The sequence below is a fragment of the Podarcis cretensis genome, assembly GCF_951804945.1.
Source record: "Podarcis cretensis genome assembly, chromosome: 4".
In the NCBI taxonomy this organism is placed as follows: Eukaryota; Metazoa; Chordata; class Lepidosauria; order Squamata; family Lacertidae; genus Podarcis; species Podarcis cretensis.
The window spans coordinates 4,242,090-4,266,443 of record NC_137173.1 but is presented as its reverse complement, the minus strand read 5'-3'; the positions used below and the strand labels follow the sequence as shown (position 1 = coordinate 4,266,443).

The following is a 24,354-nucleotide window of genomic DNA, read 5'->3' as shown; positions in this document are numbered from 1 at the left end:
CACACACCCCCCCCCTCCACAGTGGGCGACAACCCGGCAGCTCGGATCGGATTCGCACAGCGGTGAGAGAGAGTGAGTGAGCCAGGTAGGGGCAGAGAGGTGCGAGCGCGCCCCCCCAGATGTTGCGCCCGGTGCGGCCAGCCCCCCCTGCACCCCCCACGCTACGCCACTGCCTCCTGTGGTTCTAGCCCTCTCCTCCGTGAATTTCTCTCGCTCTCTTTGAAAGCCACCTAGAATCCTAGAGGTTAGGGCTGCCTTAGGGCTGATATCCTGGGATATCAGGAATATCCCAGACAAAGCCGGAATACGGCAGCCAGAAGCAGTGTCCGGTCAGGAAGCGCTCAATGCAGGAACATGCAGCTGTCCCATATGGGGATCAACCCTGCAACATTCCTGCTACCAGGACCCGTTCTAACCAACCGAGCTACCCAGGACCACAGCCTCCAGCCGGACCGAGTTCCATAGATTAACTATGCGCTGTATGAAGAACTACTTTCATTTATCTGTCCTGAATCTTCCAACCGCCCCCTTCATTGGAGATCCATGAGTTCTAGTGTTATGAGAAAGGGAGAAGCACTGCAATGCTGAGGTCCAGCTCCGAGGGCCTTCTGGCGGTTCCCTCACGGCAAGAAGCGAAATTACAGGGAACCAGGCAGAGGACCTTCTCGGTGGTGGCACCCGCCCTGTGGAATGCCCTCCCATCAGATGTCAAGGAGATAAAGAACTATACAACTTTTAGAAGACATCTGAAGGCAGCCCTGTACAGGGAAGTTTTTTTATATTTTCTGCTTTATTTTATTTTTATATGTGTTGGAAGCTGCCCAGTGGCTGGGGAAACCCAGCCAGATGGGTGGTGTATAAATATTATTATTATTATTATTATTATTATTATTATTATTATTATTATTATTCTCTGATAATCACTCGTAGCCGAGTAAGACTGTCTTCCATAAACAGGGGTTTAACAGTGATTCTGTAAGTGACTGTGGAGGCCAATTCTGGATCCACACGTCCTTCCACAGTGGGGACATTGGTTTCCGGGCGGGAGTTGATCATGGTGAGGGTTTGCCAAACGTGCTTCTCTCTTCGCATGTTTCTCCCTTTCGTCCTGAGTTTGAGTGTCTTCAAAACCCAAGACACCTTTGGTAAAGGCTGTTCTCCAACTGGAGCTCTTGCAGGCCAGTGTTTCCCAGTTGTTGGTGTTCATACTACATTTTTTAAAATTTACCTTGAGACAGTCTTTAAACCTCTTTTGTTGACCACCAGCATTACGCTTTCCATTTTTAAGTTTGAAATAAGAGTAGTTGCTTTGGAAGTCGACAATCAGGCATCCGCACAACATGACCAGTCCAACAAAGTTGATGTTGAAGAATCATTGCTTCGACACTGGTGATCTTTGCTTCTTCCAGGTCACTGGCATTAGTTCGCCTGTCTTCCCAAGTGATGTGTAAAATCACTATCATTATTAATATTATTGCATGTTACAGACACCCACTTGCGTCTTTCTGCTTGGCCAAATCCTGCTGTTGCTCAGAAGGCCAGTTTGCTGCCTTACCTGCCTCCAGCTGCCAGAAAGGCAAAGTTAACAGCTGGAAAACCATTGCACACACAGAGAGAGAAATATTCCCACACCAAACCTAGGTGACACTTCCTTGAACAAGTGGTTCCTCTCTCTGCATCTGCGAGGCAGCATTTTCTGCCCACAAATCAAATGGCCCATGCATCATTTATCGCCCTTGTGGTGTGCGCTTGCAGAAATGTGGGTTTTTGTCTAGTCCTGGAATTTTGGCTCCCGGTTTGACGGCAAAAGAGCAGCGCACACAGGCGGCCGGCATTCAGACAAAAGGAGCCTTTTGATCTCTCCGCTCTCCTTTATTTATAATGCTATTAAAGCTTCTTCCCTGGCTTTAAGCCACGAATAATGGTGTCTCTGTGGATGAGCTGCACTCGCGCTTGGATTCTAGTAATGCTATCTCAGAAGATTATGAACAGTGGTTCAGGCACAGAGAAACAGCCAAGATGAGGATCGAGGGGACGGTGACATTGGCTTGCTCCAAAAACAGAAGCCAGGATCCTCGGGTACCAGCCAGAGTGGGCACCCAGGTCATTTGACTTTCCCCCAACTGCCAAGAACTGCTGCAGTCACCCACTGCAAGGGAGCTTATGGGACAGTAGTGGGGGTTTTTTTTGGGGGGGTCAGTTTGAATCATAGAATCATAGAATCATAGAGTTGGAAGAGACCACAAGGGCCATTGAGTCCAACCCCCTGCCAAGCAGGAAACACCATCAGAGCACTCCTGACATATGGTTGTCAAGCCTCTGCTTAAAGACCTCCAAAGAAGGAGACTCCACCACACTCCTTGGCAGCAAATTCCACTGTCAAACAGCTCTATGTCTCTATGTTCTTCCTAATGTTTAGGTGGAATCTTTTTTCTTGTAGTTTGGAACCATTGCTCCGTGTCCGCTTCTCTGGAGCAGCAGAAAACAACCTTTCTCCCTCCTCTATGTGACATCCTTTTATATATTTGAACATGGCTATCATATCACCCCGCAGGGACGCAGGTGGCGCTGTGGGTTAAAGCCTCAGCGCCTAGGGCTTGCCGATCGAAAGGTCGGCGGTTCGAATCCCTGCGGCGGGGTGCGCTCCCGCTGCTCGGTCCCAGCGCCTGCCAACCTAGCAGTTCGAAAGCACCTCCGGGTGCAAGTAGATAAATAGGGACCGCTTACCAGCGGGAAGGTAAACGGCATTTCTGTGTGCGGCTCTGGCTCGCCAGAGCAGCGATGTCACGCTGGCCACGTGACCCAGAAGTGTCTCCGGACAGCGCTGGCCCCTGGCCTCTTGAGTGAGATGGGCGCACAACCCCAGAGTCTGTCAAGACTGGCCCGTACGGGCAGGGGTACCTTTACCTTTACCTTTTATCATATCACCCCTTAACCTCCTCTTCTCCAGGCTAAACATGCCCAGCTCCCTTAGCCGTTCTTCATAAGGCATCGTTTCCAGGCCTTTGACCATTTTGGTTGCCCTCCTCTGGACACGTTCCAGTTTGTCAGTGTCCTTCTTGAACTGTGGTGCCCAGAACTGTACACAGTACTCCAGGTGTGGTCTGACCAGAGCAGAATACAGTGGCACTATTACTTCCCTTGATCTAGATGCTATACTCCTATTGATGCAGCCCAGAATTGCATTGGCTTTTTTAGCTGCCGCGTCACACTGTTGGCTCATGTCAAGTTTGTGGTCAACCAAGACTCCTAGATCCTTTTCACATGTACTGCTCTCAAGCCAGGTGTCACCCATCTTGTATTTGTGCCTCTCATTTTTTTTGCCCAAGTGCAAAAAGTGTTTTGGCCCAGTTCTCTAATCTGTCAACGTCGTTTGGATGGTGCCCTCTGTCCTTTCCAACGCTTGGGGTCCTGTGCCCAGGCAAAGGTTTGGAATCTAAGAGGAGGCTGATGAAATGGTCAGGCAAGTTTATTAGTAAGACCAGGGGTCAGCAACCTTTTTCAGCAAGGGGCCGGTCCACCGTCCCTCAGACCTTGTGGTGGGCCGGACTATATTTTTTGGGGGGAAATGAACGAATTCCTATGCCCCACAAATAACCCAGAGATGCATTTTAAATAAAAGGACACATTCTACTCATGTAAAAACACCAGGCAGACCCCACAAATAACCCAGAGATGCATTTTCAATAAAAGCCTTTAAATGGCCTCGGTCCTGTATACCTGAAGGAGCGTCTCCACCCCCATCGTTCTGCCCGGACACTGAGGTCCAGCTCCGAGGGCCTTCTGGCAGTTCCCTCCCTGCGAGAAGTGAGGTTACAGGGAACCAGGCAGAGGAGCTTCTTGGTGGTGGCGCCCGCCCTGTGGAACAGCCTCCCATCAGATGTTAAAGCGATAAACAACTACCTGACATTTAGAAGACATCTGAAGGCAGCCCTGTTTAGGGAAGTTTTTAATATGTAATGCTGTACTGTTTTTAACACTTGATTGGGAGCCGCCTAGAGTGGCTGGGGAAACTCAGCCAGATGGGCGGGGTATAAATAAATTATTATTATTATTATTATTATTATTATTATTATTATTATTACCCACTGAGCTATCCCAGCTGTTGCGCTCAGATCCTGCACTTCTGGGCTTCCCACTGGCATCTGGTCGGCCGCCATGAGAGCAGGACAATGGGTGGGCCACTGGCCTGATACAGCAGCTAGCCCTTCTTCTGCTCTTAGGAATCCAGGTGACCCTTCCAGTTTCACAAACCACGGTTTACAGGGCCAGGAGCACTCTTCCTCCCCAGACCATGTTGTGGTTTCAGGGTGACGCTCCAGGTTTGCAATACTTCTGAACTGGGAACTGTCTTGAGACAAGTCAGTGTGTTTCAACGTCAGTGTGTGACAGGATGGGAGGAAGGGTGAGAGATTAGAAAAGCCCTTAATTGACGTTGGAGTGAGACTGAGTTGAGAAAGAAGACTAAGAGCACATATTGATATGTATTAGATAAAATGTAAAGAAGTATACAATAATAAGAGTACATTCATTTGTAAAAAAGGAATATACATCGGGATAGACAGGAAGTCTAGTGTGTTGGTAAGTATATGATTTGGGGGGAGGGGAATTGTTTTTTGTTTTTTGGATATAATTTTTGTATACATGTTGGAAATTATATTATAGTAAGTCCTGTCATGTAATACGACAACGTTTACCGGTGTAATATAAGAGTGTTAACAAATAAATAAAAAGCCCTTAAAAAACACACCAAAACAAAAACAAAAACCCACAGTTTACAGATCCTAGAAGAACCGTACAACCTGGGCCATTATTTGCAATCAACAGCTTCTTCTGAAATATCCCAGTGCCTCTCAAACATAAATGGAGCTCCTTGGGGAAAAGCTATTCAATGTATACATTGCAAAATCAATATTCCAGCCGAATATGAGCTCTGCCAGCTGACTGCATAGAAAGAGAGTCACTCGGGAGCTGATGCCTTCTCCTCTCGCACGTCCAGGAAATCTGGAAAACAGGCTCCCCGATTTTGCTTGGCTTAGGATCATTGATGTAGAGCTGGAAGGGGTCCCCAAAGGTCATTTAGTCCAACCCCCACCAATGCGGGAATCGTGACTTATTATTATTAATATTCATTTCATTTCTCTAACGCTTTATATTTTAAGGGGGATGGGATCTCAACGTGGTATATAACACATTCAAACATCAAACAATCCAGAGTAAAACAAAGTCACGCTTCCAGGAAAATATTCCAGATCCGTCTCTAAGGGACATTTTGCTTTCCACATATGAATTACCTACCGTAGATTCCGGTGTATAAGACGACTTTTTAACCCCGGAAAAGAGATTTAAAAGTCGGGGGTCGTCTTATACGCCGCGTACGGCTTTCTCCCGGCGCGGAGCTGCCAATTTGGGGGGTCGTCTAATACGCCCAGTCGCCTAATACGCCAGAATCTACGGTACTTCCCCATGGCAGAAGGACTCTAGGAAGACAGTGGGGTATAGTGGTTAGAGTGTCGGACCAGGACCTGGGACATCAGGGTTCAAATCTTCTGCTTGCTTGCTTAAGAAAGCTGGGGAGGCCAGCCAGGTAGACCTGTCGGTCACCAACCTGCCGCCCAGAGCTCTCTGTGTGGCTGCAATTGGACCCACACCGGTCGCAAAATGCACCTGGCGCCTGGGAAATTTCGAACACTGAATGTGAGAACAGGGCCACTGGCCTGATCCAACATCTGGCTCTTATGTGCTTCTCAAAACACTCATTTAATGGTTGCAGAAGATATGTTCAAAAAAACAAAATAGTTTTGTCTCCATGTTAGCATTCGAGTGACAAAGGAAGTAAACGGAGGTGGATAACAATTAAGGATTTATTATGTTTTCAGAATGTATTGGAAAATTTATATAGAAAGATTTATTGTTTTGCGTACATTCAATTGTAAGATAAAACATATGCAAAGGGACTTGACAGGAAGTCAAAACTGAAGAAAAGATTTTGTAAGATGAAAGGGGGGAAATATTTATTTTCAATATTATCATTATCTATTTCGCTGTGTGTGTGCACAGGTGTGGGTTTCGTATGGAATGTTTGGGAGGAAATAAGACGGTAAATAACAAATAACAAACAAAATATTGATGTATGTAATTTTCATTTCTCAATTGCACTGTGTGGTACGCATGGTGATAATGTTTTTTGTAACATAAAATCATTCAATAAAAATTACCGTATTTTTCGCTCTATAAGACGCACCAGACCACAAGACGCACCTAGTTTTTGGAGGAGGAAAACAAGAAAAAAAAATACTCTGAATCTCAGAAGCCAGAACAGCAAGAGGGATCTCTGTGCAGTGAAAGCAGCAATCCCTTTTGCTGTTCTGGCTTCTGGGATAGCTGCGCAGCCTGCATTCGCTCCATAAGACGCACACACGTTTCCCCTTACCTTTTAGGAGGGAAAAAGTGAGTCTTATAGAGCAAAAAATACAGTATTTTAAAAAACAAACAAACACTCATTTAACTGGACTTGACATCATGAAAAAGCAGGGCTCTTCCCCTGAGCCTTTCTCATCCTGGCCGGTTTCAGCAGCTGCTACAAACAGCTGGTCCCCCTTCCTTACATCAACCAAGCCATTAAGAGTGTTGCAATTAGTTGTGCAATAGGCAGCGATAGTGGTTTAGAAGCACGGTTTGGAGAAGCAGGATGTGATCCTCCGCCCGCCTGGAGCCGACTTTTAATAAATCAGAGAGCGCTTGCCGCTCGACCTCTCGCAAATGGCCTGGGAACGAGCGCAATTGCTAAGAAGCCCTGGCCGGCTGTGTAAACAGTTTGATCAAAACTTCCGAAAGACTCATCCAAGGCCCGGAGCGCACTCCTCAAGATCGCAGGCCTTCGAAGGACAATGCGGGGCCGGGGACGTGCCTTTGTCAACCACATCGAGGTGTGTGTTTGTTACAATCAAGCAGTGAATAAATTTCATTACACCAATATATGGACATAGCTGAGAGGGCAAAGCAGCACGAAGCGTGTTGCAAGAAGCATTCGAAATCCACCAGGTACATTTTGCACCTGGCTATTGGCTACTTTGGGACGCAGGTGGCGCTGTGGGTTAAACCACAGAGCCTAGGACTTGCCAATCAGAAGGTCAGCGGTTCGAATCCCCACGACGGGGTAAGCTCCCGCTGCTCGGTCCCTGCTCCTGCCAACCTAGCAGTTTGAAAGCACGTCCAAGTGCAAGTAGATAAATAGGTACCGCTCCGGCGGGAAGGTAAACGGCGTTTCTGTGCGCTGCTCTGGTTTGCCAGAAGCGGCTTAGTCCTGCTGACCACATGACCCGGAAGCTGTACACTGGCTCCCTCGGCCAATAAAGCGAGATGAGCGCCACAACCCCAGAGTCGTCCGCGACTGGACTTAACTTTCAGGGGTCCCTTTACCTTTACCTATTTGCAAATATAAATGGCCTGAGCATAAGACGGAGGGGCTCGCAGCATCAGCACCAAAACAGATTTCGCTTCTCCATCTGCATTGCTTTGGGTCCAGCGCAGAGCAAGCAGGTCTCTGTGTCTCCAGCTTCTAGCCAGCATCCAGCTCAGCTCTCACACAACTCTCTCGCTCCTACCCAGCAGATAGCTGAGGGGGCTGGAGGAAAAACCCGCCCATTGACCCACACTCTCTTCGCTGTAACTCTTGCAACCAAGCTCAATTTGAAGGGGTTATGACTCAAGAGGCCAGCTGAGGTAATGGTCTTACTCAGGGGTAAGCAACCTAAGGCCCGGGGGCCGGATGCGGCCCAATCGCCTTCTCAATCCTGCTTGCGGCCCTCCCTCGGCCAATAAAGTGAGGTGAGCGCTGCAACCCCAGAGTCGGCCATGACTGGACCTAATGGTCAGGGGTCCCTTTACCCTTTACCTTATTGGCCACTTGCAACCAAGTGAAGATGGCCAGGTTCCAGGATGGTGCCTGATGTCTCCACCATCTGGAGGCGCGTGCCTGGGGATCTGTGGATCTTGCCTGTTTTCACACACGAGCAACACATCCTGTAGTATTCTGCTATTTTTTATCTGCACAATCAGAAAGAATTTCAGGAACCAAAAAGCCGCATTGAAAAAAAATACAGTGGTACCTCGGTTTACGAAATTAATCCGTTCCAGAAGTCCATTCTTAAACCGAAACTGTTCTTAAACCAAGGTGCGCTTTTCCTAATGAGGTTTCCCACCGCTGATGCCCTTCCACCGTTCAGATTCTGTTCTTAGACCGAGGTAAAGTTCGCAAACCGGGACACTACTTCTGGTTTTGCGGAGTTCGTAAACCGAATAGTTCGTAAACAGGACTGTTCTTAAACCGAGGTACCACTGTAAGACTTTTGAACCATCTGGTAACTAGGTAAAGGTAAAGGTACCCCTGCCCGTACAGGCCAGTCTTGACAGACTCTGGGGTTGTGCGCCCATCTCACTTAAGAGGCCAGGGGCCAGCGCTGTCCGGAGACACTTCCAGGTCACGTGGCCAGCGTGACATCGCTGCTCTGGCGAGCCAGAGCCGCACACGGAAACGCCGTTTACCTTCCCGCTGGTAAGCGGTCCCTATTTATCTACTTGCACCCGGAGGTGCTTTCGAACTGCTAGGTTGGCAGGCGCTGGGACCGAGCAGCGGGAGCGCACCCCGCCGCAGGGATTCGAACCGCCGACCTTTCGATCGGCAAGCCCTAGGAGCTGAGGCTTTAACCCACAGCGCCACCTGCGTCCCAACTAACTAGGCATTCTGTTTTGGAGCCTATCTTAAACACCTGAGTTTCTAACACTGGTTCCAAGGCCCTGATAGAGAGTCCAGGAAGAAGGGCTAAATTTGGGCCCCCGGACCCCAGCTTCCCAGCCCCTGGAATATGTCATAATAATAATAATAATAATAATTCATTATTTATACCCCGCCCATCTGGCTGAGTTTCCCCAGCCACTCTGGGCAGCTCCCAATCGAGTGTTAAAAACAATACAGCATTAAATATTAAAAACTTCCCTAAACAGGGCTGCCTTCAGATGTCTTTTAAAAATAGGAACTAAATACCCACTTTAAAAAATTTAAGTTAGAATTTCTAGAGTGCAAAAAGAACGATGTAAAACATGTGGGCAGGGGAATCAAAGCAGGACACCAATTTTTTTTTTTTTTTTTTAAAAAGCCACAGTAAGAACTGCTGCCTTCGAAGATGGTGGACTTTCATTTGCTAGAGGGTTTTACGCAGAGGCTGGGTGGTGACAGATCCAGCGTGCTGGAGCCGTGAGCTCCCTGAGACGGCAGCTGGGGCTGGACTAGATGACCTGATGGGATCCCTTCCCAACCCTTAAGATTCTAAGGAATTGTAAGGTGCCAGTTTAAAACAGCGCACAGCTTGTTCTCCAGGCCTGAACATAAAGCAAAAGGCTGGGAGGCGTCAAGGCCCTGCAAAACCAAATCTCTCCCCGCACGAGTGACACAGATGCAGGATGAATTATGCAGAGGCTAGGAAAATATATGTGAGCGAACCACTTTGCTTGGCGCAGCGTTTGGGTCCCCTGGCGCAAAACCTCAGCTTTACGATTCGGCTGGTGCCTTGCAAAGGCAGGCAGGCAGGGCAGATAACGTTTTTTGCATTTCTAGATCCGTCCTGGCAACGCAAGGCAGGACGTGATGAGCAGAGGGTGCTAAAGAAAGGAGGGACATGAGACCCCGGGAGCAAAAGGCCCCGTCCTGATTTATGCTGTGTGCAGGGGGGCAGGTCAGCAAAGCAGCCAACGCTCCCTTGGAGACGAATGAAGCGGGCCGAGTTTTGCACAGTCTGAGCGACGAGAAACGCCAGGAATCTCGGCAGATAAGGAAGCAAGGAGTTTCTGACACCGAGAACACAACACAGGCTGCATAAATCCAGGAAGAAAGGCTGATGTCGCCCAAGAGCAGAACACTCTAACCTAGCAAATCCTTGGATCTGTCAACATCCCAATCGGAAGGTTTTTCTGCTCAGAAATGTCTCGGATAAATAGCAACCCTCGAGGCTCAGAAGAAGATTTTTAATGTCAAAGTGCCTTTTCTCCAGGGTCCAAGAGCTGGAAAGAAAGAAAGGATGGGGGAGGGGGGAGAGCCAAGGGCAATGTCAGCCAGGAAACCTAAATATTCAGCAGATTCACTCGGGGTTTTTTTTGGGGGGGGAGAAGCAGATGGTGTCGCAGAGAAAACGAGAAGCAGCAAAACAGGGTGATGGCTGCCAGTTCTTGGATTAGGCAGCATCCAAAATGCTGGGAGCTGTTGAGTGACTTGAAGCTCTTCATGACGCAGCATAAAGAGTGACAAAAACATTTTTTTTAAAATTTATTATTATTATTACTACTACTATTATTATTATTTTGGGGGGCTGATGCTATTTTCAGGTCTGATTCAGTCACATACAATGGTGCCTTGGTTCTCAAACTTAATCCGTTCTGGAAATCCATTCCAAAACCAAAGCGTTCCAAAACCAAGGCGTGCTTTCCCATAGAAAGTAATGCAAAACAGATTAATCCGTTCCTGACTTTTAAAAGCAACCCCTAAAACAGCAATTTAACATGGATTTTACTATCTAATGAGACCACTGATCCATTAAATGAAAGTAATAATCAATGTACTGTACTATAAAATAAATAAGACAGTATTGTAGATGATAAAAATTAAAATTAAATGACAGTCATTGTTTGGGTGGGGGGCTTTTATCCATTTCCTCAGTCAATCAGGAAATCAATCAGTAGCTGAACTGGGTTCCACACAGCCACAAAAACAAATTAACCGAAAAGGCCACAAAAACAAAAGCACAAAATAAATAATAAAAACAAAAGCGCCAAACTTAATCTGTTCCAGAAGTCCGTTTGACTTCCGAAATGTCCGAAAACCAAGGCACAGCTTCTGATTGGTGCAGGCGCCCTGGAAACAATAGCCGACAGCCACATCTGATATTCGGCTTCCGGAAAACGTTCGAAAACCAGAACACACACTTCCGGATTTTTGCCGTTTGAGAACCAAGGCGTCTGAGAACCAAGGTACAACTGTACTGGAATTGAAGTCCATTTGGCACTCTTGCATAGCAAACCCGATCCCCTGAAAGCTCGAATTCCTTGCAGTAAAGCGATGGGAAACAGCACTTTAAAGTGTGCAATAACAATGGTTTGGTGCAACAGTGTGTAACCTCCCTGCAAACATATAAGAATGAACGCTCAGTAAATAGCAGACATCGTCTGACCTCCTGCAAGCTTGGTGAAAACAGATCAGGATAAATGCTCAAAAAATTGTCATCGTGTTTTTTAAAAAATAGTCTCGCTAGGTAAGTTTTAAAACTGAATTTTCTTTTTTTAAAAAAACCCTTTTAACCAAGGAAACAGGAACTTTTTCAGCAAAACCTCCATAGAAATGAATGGGAGACGCACAAGAACATGATTTCTTTACAAAATTTATGTACAGCTTGATCGTTAAAACAAACAAACCTCAAAGCGGTTTACAACCCAAATTTCTCAAGTTTACAAAAAGAGTAAAACAATGCAATTGTTAGTAAAAACAACAAAAACATTCAAAAAGTGAATTCCAAATGCCATTAAAATTGGAATTCATTTTTATAAACAGTGTATTAGGTTAAGTTTAGGTTAACTACAATAACCATCATGTAAAGTTTAGGTTTTCCGTTTGTTTGTTTACATGGGTGTTTATTTTTTAATTATTGTTTGCACTTCCTATTTTACCTTGTGCACTTACAATTCCATACTTACTTTTCAATAAAAAAAATTTAAAAATTCAAAACTTAAAAGCAGAAATAAGCTAAAAACACATCAGCATTCCAGATATCTGAGTAGCCAAATCTAACCAAAAATGACCCCACTTCCTTGCACCTTCTCCCATTATTTTCAGTGCGCGGAAGAACTTCCCACTCAACATTTTAAAGCACAAACTATTAGGACGGCCCATTGTTAGTGGATATTAGTGACACGATAGCAGATCTCTCACAGAGGTCAGCCTTTCTTGAAATGTTAGCGCTGTGTTGTTTTCCTCGCCCCGTATTTCTCGCCTGGCACTGAGACCCAAAAAGGCCCTGCAGAAATGTTTGGAGCCTCTGGTTCGGTCTTCCAATCAAGCAGCAAAGAGCAAATTGCTTTTCCCAGAAAGCTGCCGCTTCCTTCTCGGAAACAAGCAAAACTCCCAGCAAAGCCAATTCCCCCAGGGATTCTGAATTTGCAAGGATCCGGCCGAAGGGAAGCTTTTGAAAAGTTCACCCCGGTCCCAAACAGCAGGGTCATCTCTGCAACGCTCGGAGCTGCCTTCCTCTTCACATTCCCTGGACGGCAGCCAGGACGGCTGCACTGGACCAGGGGTCAGCAAGGTTGACCTCGCCTGGGCCGGTTCACTCCAGCAGAGATCTCTCCGTGGGCTGGATTGCACACACGCCCGTGATTTCTGGCATCTGCATCTGCGCAGAAGTGATTTTTTAAAAAAAATATTTTTTATTAGAAATTTAAATCATATTGTTGTTGTTGTTTAGTCGTGTCCGACTCTTTGTGACCCCATGGACCAGAGCACGCCAGGCAGACGCGATTTCCGGCATCTGCACAGACGTGATTTCCGGTGCCGCGGAAGCGAGTCCCCGTGCTGTGCTGCACTGATTTAGCACAGCAAGCAAGGACTCACCAAGCAGGCGGCCCAGTTCGGGGGCGGCTCGTGGGCTGGTTAAAAAAACCCTGTGGGCCGCTTGTGGCCCATGGGCCTTAGGTTGCCAACCCCTGCACTGGACAAACATCAAACGCTAAGGGGGAGCTGTTATGTACTGAACTATCTACAGTTTCCCCTGTTGTGGGTGAACATATCAGTTGACACAGTGATTCTCCAAACAGCTCTTGTTTATTTATTTTTTTCAATAGATTTTTATTGAGATTTTAAAGGTTACAAAAAGAAAAAATAAGGAACATATTTAAACAGAAAAAAATACAAAGCAATACAAAAATGAGGGGGGGGGGAAACAGAAAAAAAGATGCAGATAATTAAAAAAACAAAAACAAATCAATCCTTTACATAACTTTCTTTCCTTTGCTTATTTCCTTGACCTCCTCACACCTCCCTTTTTTGTATTCTAATTCAATTAAATATTTCAGCAAATCCTTTCCATCTTTATTTCTATCCTAATGATTTATCTTAATATACTATGATTTTACGTTCTGTTCTTTCACCAATTAACAATCCATTTTTACTTAATCCTTTATATCATTTCTGCTAAAACCACATTACTTCATTCCAACATCCTTCTAACATTCCTTAATTTTACAATGTTTCTGTATATAAACTTTAAATTTCTTCCAATCTTCTTCCACCAACTCTTCTCCTTGGTCTCGGATTCTGCCAGTCATTTCCGCCAGTTCCATATAGTCCATCACCTTCATCTGCCATTCTTCCCGGGTGGCAAACAGCTCTTGTTTATTCACAGGTCAGAACAGAACTGAACTGAAGGGTTCAGCCAGCCTGCTTATATAGAGCTCCAGTACAACGTAACTGTAACAACTTTCTGTAACTATCCAATCACTGAACGTCACTTTCGATCCCTTATTTGCATATGTGGACCTGAACTATCTACAGTATTCCCCTGCCTCGCCCAGGGTGAGAACTTCAGTACATAACAGGAGCAGAGCCGCCATTTGGCTCAAAGCAGTTGCTTAGGCTCCACATAGGAGCTTCCCTTCACCGTCCCAACAAATGCACTTCTATTCTGGCTTCCTTGTCAAGGAGCCCCGCTGGAAAACAGCCAGGGGCCATCAAGCCCTAAGGTGGCCAGTCAGGTATCTCGATGGCTTGCTTGCCTTTGGGTTTCCCAGCCCCCTGCCCTCGATATTTACGTTATGAATGGTCCGTGCCATCATTTTTAAAAAACAACAACACACGCCCGGAATAAGCCACTAGATGTGTGGACTTCCCCTGGATCGGGGGACTTTTCTTCTTTAAGTTCTCAAAGTTCTTAACCGAGGTTATCACCTGAACTAGCCAGATGTTCAACTGTGAATCAATCACAGCCAGTCAACCCTTTGAAAAATAAGACTTTAGAACTGTCTTGCCCCAAAATGGCAATTAGGCATTCTGTTTTGACAACTGTAACCCTGGTTTAAGGAGGACTGTAACCCTGGTTTGAGGGGGACCGTAACCCCAATCTAAGGAGGACTGTTTTTTGTCATTTAGTCACTGTAAACCTGGCTTAAAGGTAAAGGGAGCCCTGACCATTAGGTCCAGTCGCGGACGATTCTGGGGTTGCGGTGCTCATCTCGCTTTACTGGCCGAGGGAGCCGGCGTACAGCTTCCGGGTCATGTGGCCAGCATGACTAAGCCACTTCTGGCGAACCAGAGCAGCACATGGAAACACCGTTTACCTTCCCGCCGGAGCAGTACCTATTTATCTACTTGCACTTTGTGCTTTCAAACTGCTAGGTTGGCAGGAGCAGGGACCGAACAATGGGAGCTCACCCCGCCACGGGGATTCGAACCGCCAACCTTCTGATTGGCAAGCCCAAGAGGCTCAGTGGTTTAAACCACAGCGCCACCCATGTCCCAAGCAACCCTGGCTTAGGGTGGACTGTAACCCTGGTTTATTTGGTGCCTAGCTTCTATATCTGAGTTTCTAACACTGCTTGCCTGAAGTAGCAAAGATGACACATCTCAAGCCTGCCTCAAGCTGGCTTACTCAGAGACTTTGAAAACAAGACGAAAAATGCCTTGCTATATGGGAAAAAACAAAGAACATGTAAAATTTTGCATATCAGCAATGAGATGTTCCTACACACACACAGGTAGTGTGCGGCTCAGAGTTAGTTAACTGAGGAACAGCACTGGGGGAAATCAATTCGCTCCTCTCTCCTCCCTGAAGAAGAGAGCTTTTGACATTTCTGAACTTTCCAAGCGAAGCTGAACATCATGTTTTGTTCCCAGCATGCAAGTGGATTATGGGAAGCAGGCAGCAATCTCTCCCCCCCACACACACACTCTCTGTGCGGAAACAGAACCTTTACCTCTGAAGACCTATCCAAATTTTGACGCAAATGCTGAGAAGCTTAGAAGTGAACATGGCACAATCGGCCTGCAAATATATTGCACAGCTCCAGGGAGGGAGAGTCCAGCTCAGCGTCTGCCTTGCATGCAGAAGGTATGGGTTCAATTCCCGGTGTCTCCAGGCAGGGCTGGCAAAAGCTCTTGCCTGTAACCCTGGAGAGCCACTGCCAGACAGAGTAGACAAAATGGAGTCGGCAAAAAGCAGCTCCTTCTGTTCTTGTATATTTTTAAGCAGCAGTTGTGGTTCAAGACAGAAGGAGGGCACCAGGTTGGGGAAGACTGCAGGGCAGGAAATCTAGATAGCTATGTCTAAAAAAAGGGGGGGGGAATGAATCCCTGTTTGGTCGTGGTCACAAAGAACAGTTAACGAAGTAAGCAATACAGAAGGAACCATTTTGGAGAAAAAGGGAACAGGCACATACAATCACGTTTTTATTTTAGTATTGTTAACATTTATCTACATATCGCCATCAGGGCACAGCGCTCCATGCACAATTAAAACAATAAATTCTGCCACTGCCTTTCCATAGGTCTGGATTATTATTTGGTTTCAGCACTCCATGTCTTGTGCTACTTACAGTGGTACCTCGGGTTACAGACGCTTCAGGTTACAGACTCTGCTAACCCCAGAAATAGTACCTCAGGTTAAGAACTTTGCTTCAGGATGAGAACAGAAATCATGGTCCGGAGGCGCAGCGGCAGCGGGAGGCCCCATTAGCTAAAGTGGTACCTCAGGTTAAGAACAGTTTCAGGTTAAGAACGGACTTCCAGAACGAACTAAGTACATAACCCGAGGTACCACTGTATATTCCCAGTAGTGATGTATGGAAGTGAGAGCTGGACCATAAAGAAGGCTGATCGCCGAAGAATTGATGCTTTTGAATTCTGGTGCTGGAGGAGACTCTTGAGAGTCCCATGGACTGCAAGAAGATCAAACCTCTCCATTCTGAAGGAAATCAGCCCTGAGTGCTCACTGGAAGGACAGATCCTGAAGCTGAGGCTCCAAGACTTTGGCCACCTCATGAGAAGAGAAGACTCCCTGGAAAAGACCCTGATGTTGGGAAAGATGGAGGGCACAAGGAGAAGGGGACGACAGAGGACGAGGTGGTTGGACGGTGTTCTCGAAGCTACCAGCATGAGTTTGACCAAACTGCGGGAGGCAGTGGAGGACAGGAGTGCCTGGCGTGCTCTGGTCCATGGGGTTGCGAAGAGTCGGACACGACTAAACAACTAAACAACAATAATAACCACTGTATCAACTTTAGTAACCGGTTTTTTATGTTTCTCCCATGCGTACAGCTGAAACGGATGCTTCCAGCCGATGTCACATGTAACCTGCATGATATGCTATACACGCAATGAAAGTGTTTGGGTGGGGAGTGTGGGAAATCCTGCCCCAAAGGGCATTCAATCTGCAACAACAAATATGAACGATGTGATTTTTTAAAAAGCCATGGTTTGAAATGCAATCTTCACAAGCCATTACCTTCAGGTACGCTAAAACAGCTGCACCTTATTTTGTGACCTCATCTTAACGCATCGGGAGAGGTCCCTAAGTTGTGTACTCAAGAAAACGCAAGTGAGGCATTCACGCCTCTCAACCATCCTTTCATACCACTCGTGCTTAGAGCTGAAAAGGCAACACTATTCATGCCAGCAACGTTACATGCTAAAAGTGGCCTTGCATAATTCTTTTAAGTCCCTGCAGATATGAAGCTATTGTGTCAGGACAAAAGCAGATCAGAACCATTCCCTCCACCAACGAACTCACAAGGTATGTGAAGGATTTTTCCTGGGCAAGCAGGAGCGTCTAACGTGAAGTGGTACAGCCCAGTGACCGCACCACTTGAATCTCCAGATAGTGTGATTCATTTTTTGCCTCCACATTCCACCTTTCCAAAGACCTTGGCAGACCAAGCGGTTCTCGCCTTCCTCATTTAATTCCCACGACAGCCCTGTGAGGTAGGTTAGGCTGAGAGGCAGTGACGTGCTCTGGTTATCTCCCACCTGGACTACTGCAATGCGCTCTACGTGGGGCTACCTTTGAAGGTGACTTGGAAACTGCAATTGATCCAGAATGCAGCAGCTAGACTGGTGACTGGGAGCGGCCGCCAAGACCACATAACACCTGAAAGACCTTCATTGGCACCCATCATTCTGCCCGGACATGGAGGTCCAGCTCCAAGGGCTTTCTGGTGGTTCCCTCCCTGCAAGAAGTGAGGTTACAGGGAACGAGGAAGAGGGCCTTCTCAGTGGTGGCGCCCACCCTGTGGAATGTCCTCCCATCAGATTTCAAAGAAATAAACAACTATCTGACTTTTAGAAGACGTCTGAAGGCAGCCCTGTTTAGGGAAGTTTTTAATGTTTGATGTTTTATTGTGCTTTTAATTCTGTTGAGAGCTGGCCAGAGTGGCCTTCTGGCAGTTCCCTCACTGTGAGGGTTACAGGGAAGCAGGCAGAGGGCCTTCTCGGTGGTGGCACCCTCCTAATGTCAAAAAAACCCCAAACTAACTGACTTTCAGAAGACATCTGAAGGCAGCCCTGTATAGGGAAGCTTTTTAATGTTCTATTACAGGCATAGGCAAACTCGGCTCTCCAGATCTTTTGGGACGACAACTCCCATGATCCCTAGCTAACAGGACCAGTGGTCAGGGATGATGGGAGTTGTAGTCCCAAAACATCTGGAAGGCCGAGTTTGCCTATGCCTGTTCTCTTATGTTTTTATATGTGTTGGAAGCCGCCCAGAGTGGCTGGGGCAACGCAGCCACATGGAAAGAATGTGAATAATAAAATTATGATGGTGATGATGATCATTAAGGGCGGGGGGAGAGGTCACAAATGAACCCTGAGCCACAGGTGTCATCGTTCTCGCCCCAGAGTTGGAACCACAAAAGCTTATTCCACCGATGCCTCTCTGCCTCACCTGCCCTGCCATGGTAGTTCACCACTGCCAGCCACTCTGGTTAGGCTCAGGAACTAACGAGCTTGTTAGGCACGCGTCTGAGATGCTCCATAGCTAAGGATCACTCTATTTAGTCGCCGATAATTGAGTGGTGTTTGTTTGATCTCCGTTTCGAAGATTTATGGGGTTTTTTATTTCTTTCCATGTGGCAAGAGCAGAATATTAAAGCGATTTCATCGATTTCCTTTGAACACACTGAATGGAGAAGGAAATCCAAGCCGCTCAACATTTCAGCGCAATGCTTGGGCACGTTGCAGCAGCTGGCATTGCTGGATGTGCAAAGGGTAAAAAGGAGGAGGAATGGGCATGCGAAGGCAGTAGCTCAGGGGCAGGAGGTCTCGGGTTCAAATCCTGACCCGGCAGCCTCTTCTTCTGTTCTTAGGCCCAGCTCTGCCATGGTGAACCTCCTTTCCTTGCAGCAACCCGCACTCAACAGTGCTTGAGAAAAGACTCAACATGGTGGCCCCTTTTGAGGAGGAGAAAGAGACAGCTTTTCCACAAGTGTGAGCTTACAACAGAATAGTGTTTGGCCTGAACATCATAAGGAAATAAAATGAGAATGCTAGAACAAGCCAACGGTCTACTCTGGCAGCCTGTTGTCACAGTGGCCAACGAGATACCCATTAGAGTACAGTGGTGTACTCTGGATGCGAACAGGATCCATTCCGGAGCCCCGTTTGCATCCTGATAAAATGTAAGACGCAACTGTGCATCTGCAAGTGTTCTGCCGCTTCTGCGCATGCGCATGACGTCATTTTGAGCGTCTGCGCATGCGCAAGTGGTAAAACCCGGAAGTAAAGCGCTCCATTACTTCTGGGTCGCTGGGGGACGCAACCTGAAAATGCACAACCTGAAGCACATTTGACCTGAGGTATGACTGTATCTAAGTGGCTCTCGGCCCACTATCCCTGCAGCAGTGTCTCCACACCCATCGTCCAGCCCAGACACGGACGTCCAGCTCCGAGGGTCTTCTGGTGGTTCCCTCATTGCGAGAAGCGAGGTTGCTGGGAACCAGGCAGAGGGCCTTCTTGGTGGTGGCGCCCGCCCTGTGGAACGCCCTCCCATCAGATGTCAAAGAGACAAACAACTATCTGACAGTTAGAAGACATCTGAAGGCAGCCCTGTTCAGGGAAGTTTTTAATGTGTGGCATTTTAATGTATTTTTAAATCTTTGTTGGAAGCCGCCCAGAGTGGCTGGGGAAACCCAGGCAGATGGGCAGGGTACAAATAATAAATTATTATTATTATTATTATTATTATTATTATTATTATTATTATTATTATTATCCAAGTTGTCGGCCATTGCTGCTTCCTACAGAAGTGAGTTCCAGAGTTTAACGGTGCGCTGCACAAAGGATTTTCTTTAGAGCACTGCCGCTGAGCTCGGATCCTGCCTGCAGTCTCCCCGACGTGGGTCGCCACTGCGAGAACCAGATCCCGGTGGGCTCAATCCAGCAGCCAGGCTCTCCTGAACTTCTTCTGGTTCTCGGGGTTCGCCACGCTGCTCTGCTCTGCCGGGAAACGTAGGGAACACAGCCTGCGTGGCAGCAGAATGCGCGACCTCCCTCGTCCCCCCTCATGTTTGGGAAACGCTGCTAGGGAGCTGGAAAACAAACATGGCTCGGTGGCGGAGAGATCAAGGCGAGAGTGTTTACAAAGGCCGTAAGTAATGAGAAAGAGCACTGGGCGGCCACAGCAGAGCACCATGCGTGTTGACGGCTGCGCGGCAAAGGGATGTTGGCAACGCCTAGGAGAGGCTCTCGGGCGTTCCAGTTGCAAAGCCAACACTCGGTGGGTTTAATTTTGGAGGTGCTTAATTTTTGCTGTTGATGGTATTCTATTTTTGAATTGTTATTGCCAAGCCTGATTACGAGTTAGGTGAAGGTGGTTCAGTTTTACTGTACGCTTACTGAGGTATTTTTATTTATTGTTGATGACTAAAAAGGTAAAGGTACCCCTGCCCGTACGGGCCAGTCTTGACAGACTCTGGGGTTGTGCGCCCATCTCACTTAAGAGGCCAGGGGCCAGCGCTGTCTGGAGACACTTCCGGGTCATGTGGCCAGCGTGACATCGCTGCTCTGGCCAGTGCCAGAGCCAGAGCCAGAGCCGCACACGGAAACGCCGTTTACCTTCCCGCTGGTAAGCGGTCCCTATTTATCTACTTGCACCCGGAGGTGCTTTCGAACTGCTAGGTTGGCAGGCGCTGGGACCGAGCAGCGGGAGCGCACCCCGCCGCAGGGATTCGAACCGCCGACCTTTCGATCGGCAAGTCCTAGGCGCTGAGGCTTTAACCCACAGCGCCTAGGGCTGAGCAATATCTGGTTTTCAACATTGCGATATAGCACCAGCTAAAAGTCACGGTATTTCAGACATCATGATGTATCAGTATAAAGATGGAGCTACACAGAGGCACAGCCTGGCTGCACGGTTTTTCCCATATTATGATTTTTGCACAGAACACATACACACACACATTATGATTCATGATACGTCGCCAGGACAAAAATTCTGAAACCGACATCGCAATATGGACTTTAAACCTGTTTTGCATGACATATCGCCCAGCCCCACTGATGACTACTTTTGTTATATTTTTGCAATTATGTAAATCTTTTTTCCATTGCGAGCAGCCTTGAGCCTCGTTTAACTATGGAAAGGCAACATACAAATAAATAACGATGGCAATGAAAGTGGAAGTTACCTAAACTGGTTTTCACAAAGACTTGTTTCAGATTCACCAGTTCATCACAAATCCCAGGCTCCGGGCTTGAAGCAGGTTTAGGATTTGTGAGAATAAGCTCAGACGCTACAAGAGGCAAACGTAAAGGCCTCTGATCTGCCGAAGGTTTTAGAAGCAGGAGGAGCTAGATGGGAGGAAGATCGCTGGAGACGACATTGTGTACACACACACACACACACACACACACACACACAATGCAATTCAGCACAATCTGGTCCAATTGCAAAAGAAAACTCCAAACAATCAATATGTGGACTAGACGGGCTTTTGGTTTGATCCAGCAAAGCTTTCCTTATGGTGTTAGGGTGCCAACCAAGCAGGTTGTGTACCCCAGAATCAATCCTGGGTTGCAACACTGGCACGACAGGCTACAGCCAGGGACCCCGATGATGGAAGACACAGGACCAGGCGAAAGGGAAAGCTCAATGGAATTTGCTACCATCAGTTAAGAGCAGTGGTCCCCAAGCTAAGGCCTGTGGGCCGGATAAGGCCCAAGGGACTCGTTTACCCGGCCTGCAGTGAACCCCGCCGCCCGCTCTTACCGATGCTGCGCGGCTGCCCACTTCCGAGTCAGAGGAGCACCGGAAATAGTTTGTGTGCATTCGCAAGCGTTATTTGCGCATGCGCAAGCGTTATTTGCGCATGCGCAAGCGTTATTTGCGCATGCACAAGCGTTATTTGCACATGCGCAAGCGTTATTTCCGGTGCACATCCAGGTCAGAGGAGGCCCGTGCACATGTGCACAAGCTATTTCCGGTGCTCCTCCGACCTGGAAGTGTGCCGGAAATAGCATATGGGCATGCGCTCCCCCACCCTCCGCGCGATCGGAGCTGGAGACACCAGCCCGAGGCGTGGTAAGTTTGCTGACCCCTGGTTAAGAAGAGCCGGATCAGGCCCATCAAGTCCAGCATCCTGTTTTCCCAGGAGCCCAGGGCAGAACTTCCTCCCAGAGATGCTTTGCCTCTCGCAAACATCGACATCCTCCTCTCGGAAATTGAAAACGCCCTCGTTTATTCCAGTGGAGTAGGAGAGCTGAAAATAGTAGCTGAGTAGGAGACTCTTAAAAGCCCCAGACACAAATGTTCATGGCCCTCTAGCAGATATGGTGGCTCACTGACCAGAAGTGAAGTATTTAGCGTTCACTATGGAAGAGAGGTGTGGAAAATGTTTCTGGCTGTATATCCAATACTGTACAACTAATTTTGATACTAACTATACTATACTACTGCACTGAAATGTTTAAATGGTTCTTTGATTGTCCTTGAATCTTCCCGCTACACTTGCCATCCTCCCCTGCCACACCCTTTGAGGGCCACTGCTCTAACCACTATGCCACACTGCCTCTCATATATCCAAGGTGGGGTGGGGGGAGAGAAAGGGGAGCGGCTGGGGCGTCATCTTGGTTTTAGTGTTTATATTTTGAATTGGGTTTGGTATTTCAATGTTTCCGTGAAGGCGTCCAGAGAATCTCGTCAGCCATCGACCAAGTGCCATGAAGATTAAAAACAATACCATATTGGCCCGAATATAGGCCGCACCCGAATATAAGTCGCACCTTTAAAATTCGGGGGGGGGGGAGAGAGAAAGAAAGACAATACCCAAATATAAGCCACTCCCTTAAAATTCCACAGGCACTCACACCCGTTCCGTTTTACCGTATGTCTGTTTCAGCAGCGATATCGTAAAAGAGCCAATTTTTGTAAGTTAAGCCGCACTTTAACTTTTCACGGTCGGAATTTGAGGGTGGTGGGAGAGAGGCATATATTCGGGCCAATACTCTAATCATCCATTTCTCCTCTTCCAAAGAAGAAAAACTGGAACCAATAAGACAGGCACCCCCAAACTCGGCCCTCCAGATATTTGGGGACTACAGTTCCCATCATCCCTGACCACTGGTCCTGTTAGCTAGGGATGATGGGAGTTGTAGTCCTAAAACATGGGAGTTGTAGTCCTAAAACATCTGGGGGGCCGAGTTTGGGGGTGCCTGCAATAAGGAGATAAACGAGCTGTCCCTGGAAACTGAGGATGCAGTCTCATGCACCAGGCTAGGAAGCAGCCGAGTCAGACTGGTCTGCCTAGTTCATTATTGTCTACACTGACTGACAGCCCTGTCTCTCCAGGGTTTCAGACAGGGAGCGTTTGAAAGGGAAAAAAGGAAAGGAAAGCCATTCAGCTCATGTCCTTCTCTACTTGTTGTGAACTAGGCAGGAATTAATTCTGAGCAGACATGGTGATCACTGCACTGTAAATCCATACACAAATCCATTTTTCTTTACAAATCCCAAATACGCCGTGAACTTGGCCACCGTTTTATTTCCTAGGGTTTGGGAAAAGGAGGCTCACAGTGAACCTGTCAGCAAAGGCAACCGTAATTTTAAGCGGCTCTCCTCCCTGCCACAGCCCCCGTGCCGAACAACGCACAATCTGTCACCAGCTCAGGCATTTCGCAAGGAAGAGGTGCAGCACACCAGAGGCACTTGAGAACGTGCTGGAGAAATGGCTGCATTTACACACACACACACACACGCCAGAAAGAGCCTTGCTAAACGCAAAAACCTCCGCCTGGTCCAGCACTCAGGCCCCAAACGCAGGCAGGCAGCCAGCCTGCGTCTGATAACCTGACAAGCGGCAACCCCACACTCTACGCTGCATCTCATAGAATTGGGTGGGACCCCCCAAAGGCCATCTAGTCCAACCCCCTGCAATGCAGCTGAAGAATCCCTGGGAGACGGATATCCAACCTCGGCTTAAAAACCTCCACCGCCTCCCGAGGGAGACCGTTCCACTGTCAAACAGCTCTTCGCATCAGAAAGTTCTTCCTGATGTTTAGTCGGAATCTCCTTTCTTGTAACTTGAAGTTATGGGTTCAAGTCCTGCCCTCCAGAGCAGCAGAAAAACAAGCTTGTTCCCTCTTTCAAATCAGAACCAGTGAAGGCGGTGAAGGTCCTGTGTGAGTGTCTGGAGGCGGTTGGAGGATGGATGGCGGCTAACAGATTGAGATTGAATCCTGACAAGACAGAAGTACTGTTTTGGGGGGACAGGGGGTGGGCTGGTGTGGAGGACTCCCTGGTCCTGAATGGGGTAACTGTGCCCCTGAAGGACCAGGTGCGCAGCCTGGGAGTCATTTTGGACTCATAGCTGTCCATGGAGGCACAGGTTAAATCCGTGTCCAGGGCAGCTGTGTACCAGCTCCATCTGGTACGCAGGCTGAGACCCTACCTCCCTGCGGACTGTCTCGCCAGAGTGGTGCATGCTCTGGTTATCTCCCGCTTGGATTACTGCAATGCACTCTACGTGGGGCTACCTTTGAAGGTGACCCGGAAACTACAACTAATCCAGAACGCAGCAGCCAGACTGATGACAGGGAGCGGCCGCCGAGACCATATAACACCGGTCTTGAAAGACCTACATTGGCTCCCAGTACGTTTCCGAGCACAATTCAAAGTGTTGGTGCTGACCTTTAAAGCCCTAAATGGCCTCGGTCCAGTATATCTGAAGGAGCGTCTCCACCCCCATCGTTCTGCCCAGACACTGAGGTCCAGCTCCGAGGGCCTTCTGGCGGTTCCCTCACTGCGAGAGGCCAAGTTGCAGGGAACCAGG

General features: G+C 47.8%; 1 protein-coding gene and 1 long non-coding RNA gene across 2 annotated transcripts in view; one reads left to right on the top strand and one right to left on the bottom strand.

The window, feature by feature from the left end:
- Nucleotides 1-24,354, bottom strand: part of ARRB1 (arrestin beta 1) — a 137,926-nt gene that overhangs the window by 111,104 nt on the left and 2,468 nt on the right. The window lies entirely within an intron of this gene.
- Nucleotides 19,447-20,704, top strand: LOC307215480. The gene is made up of 2 exons (XR_013838522.1): nucleotides 19,447-19,805; nucleotides 20,320-20,704. It is a non-coding gene; the product is annotated as an uncharacterized lncRNA (long non-coding RNA).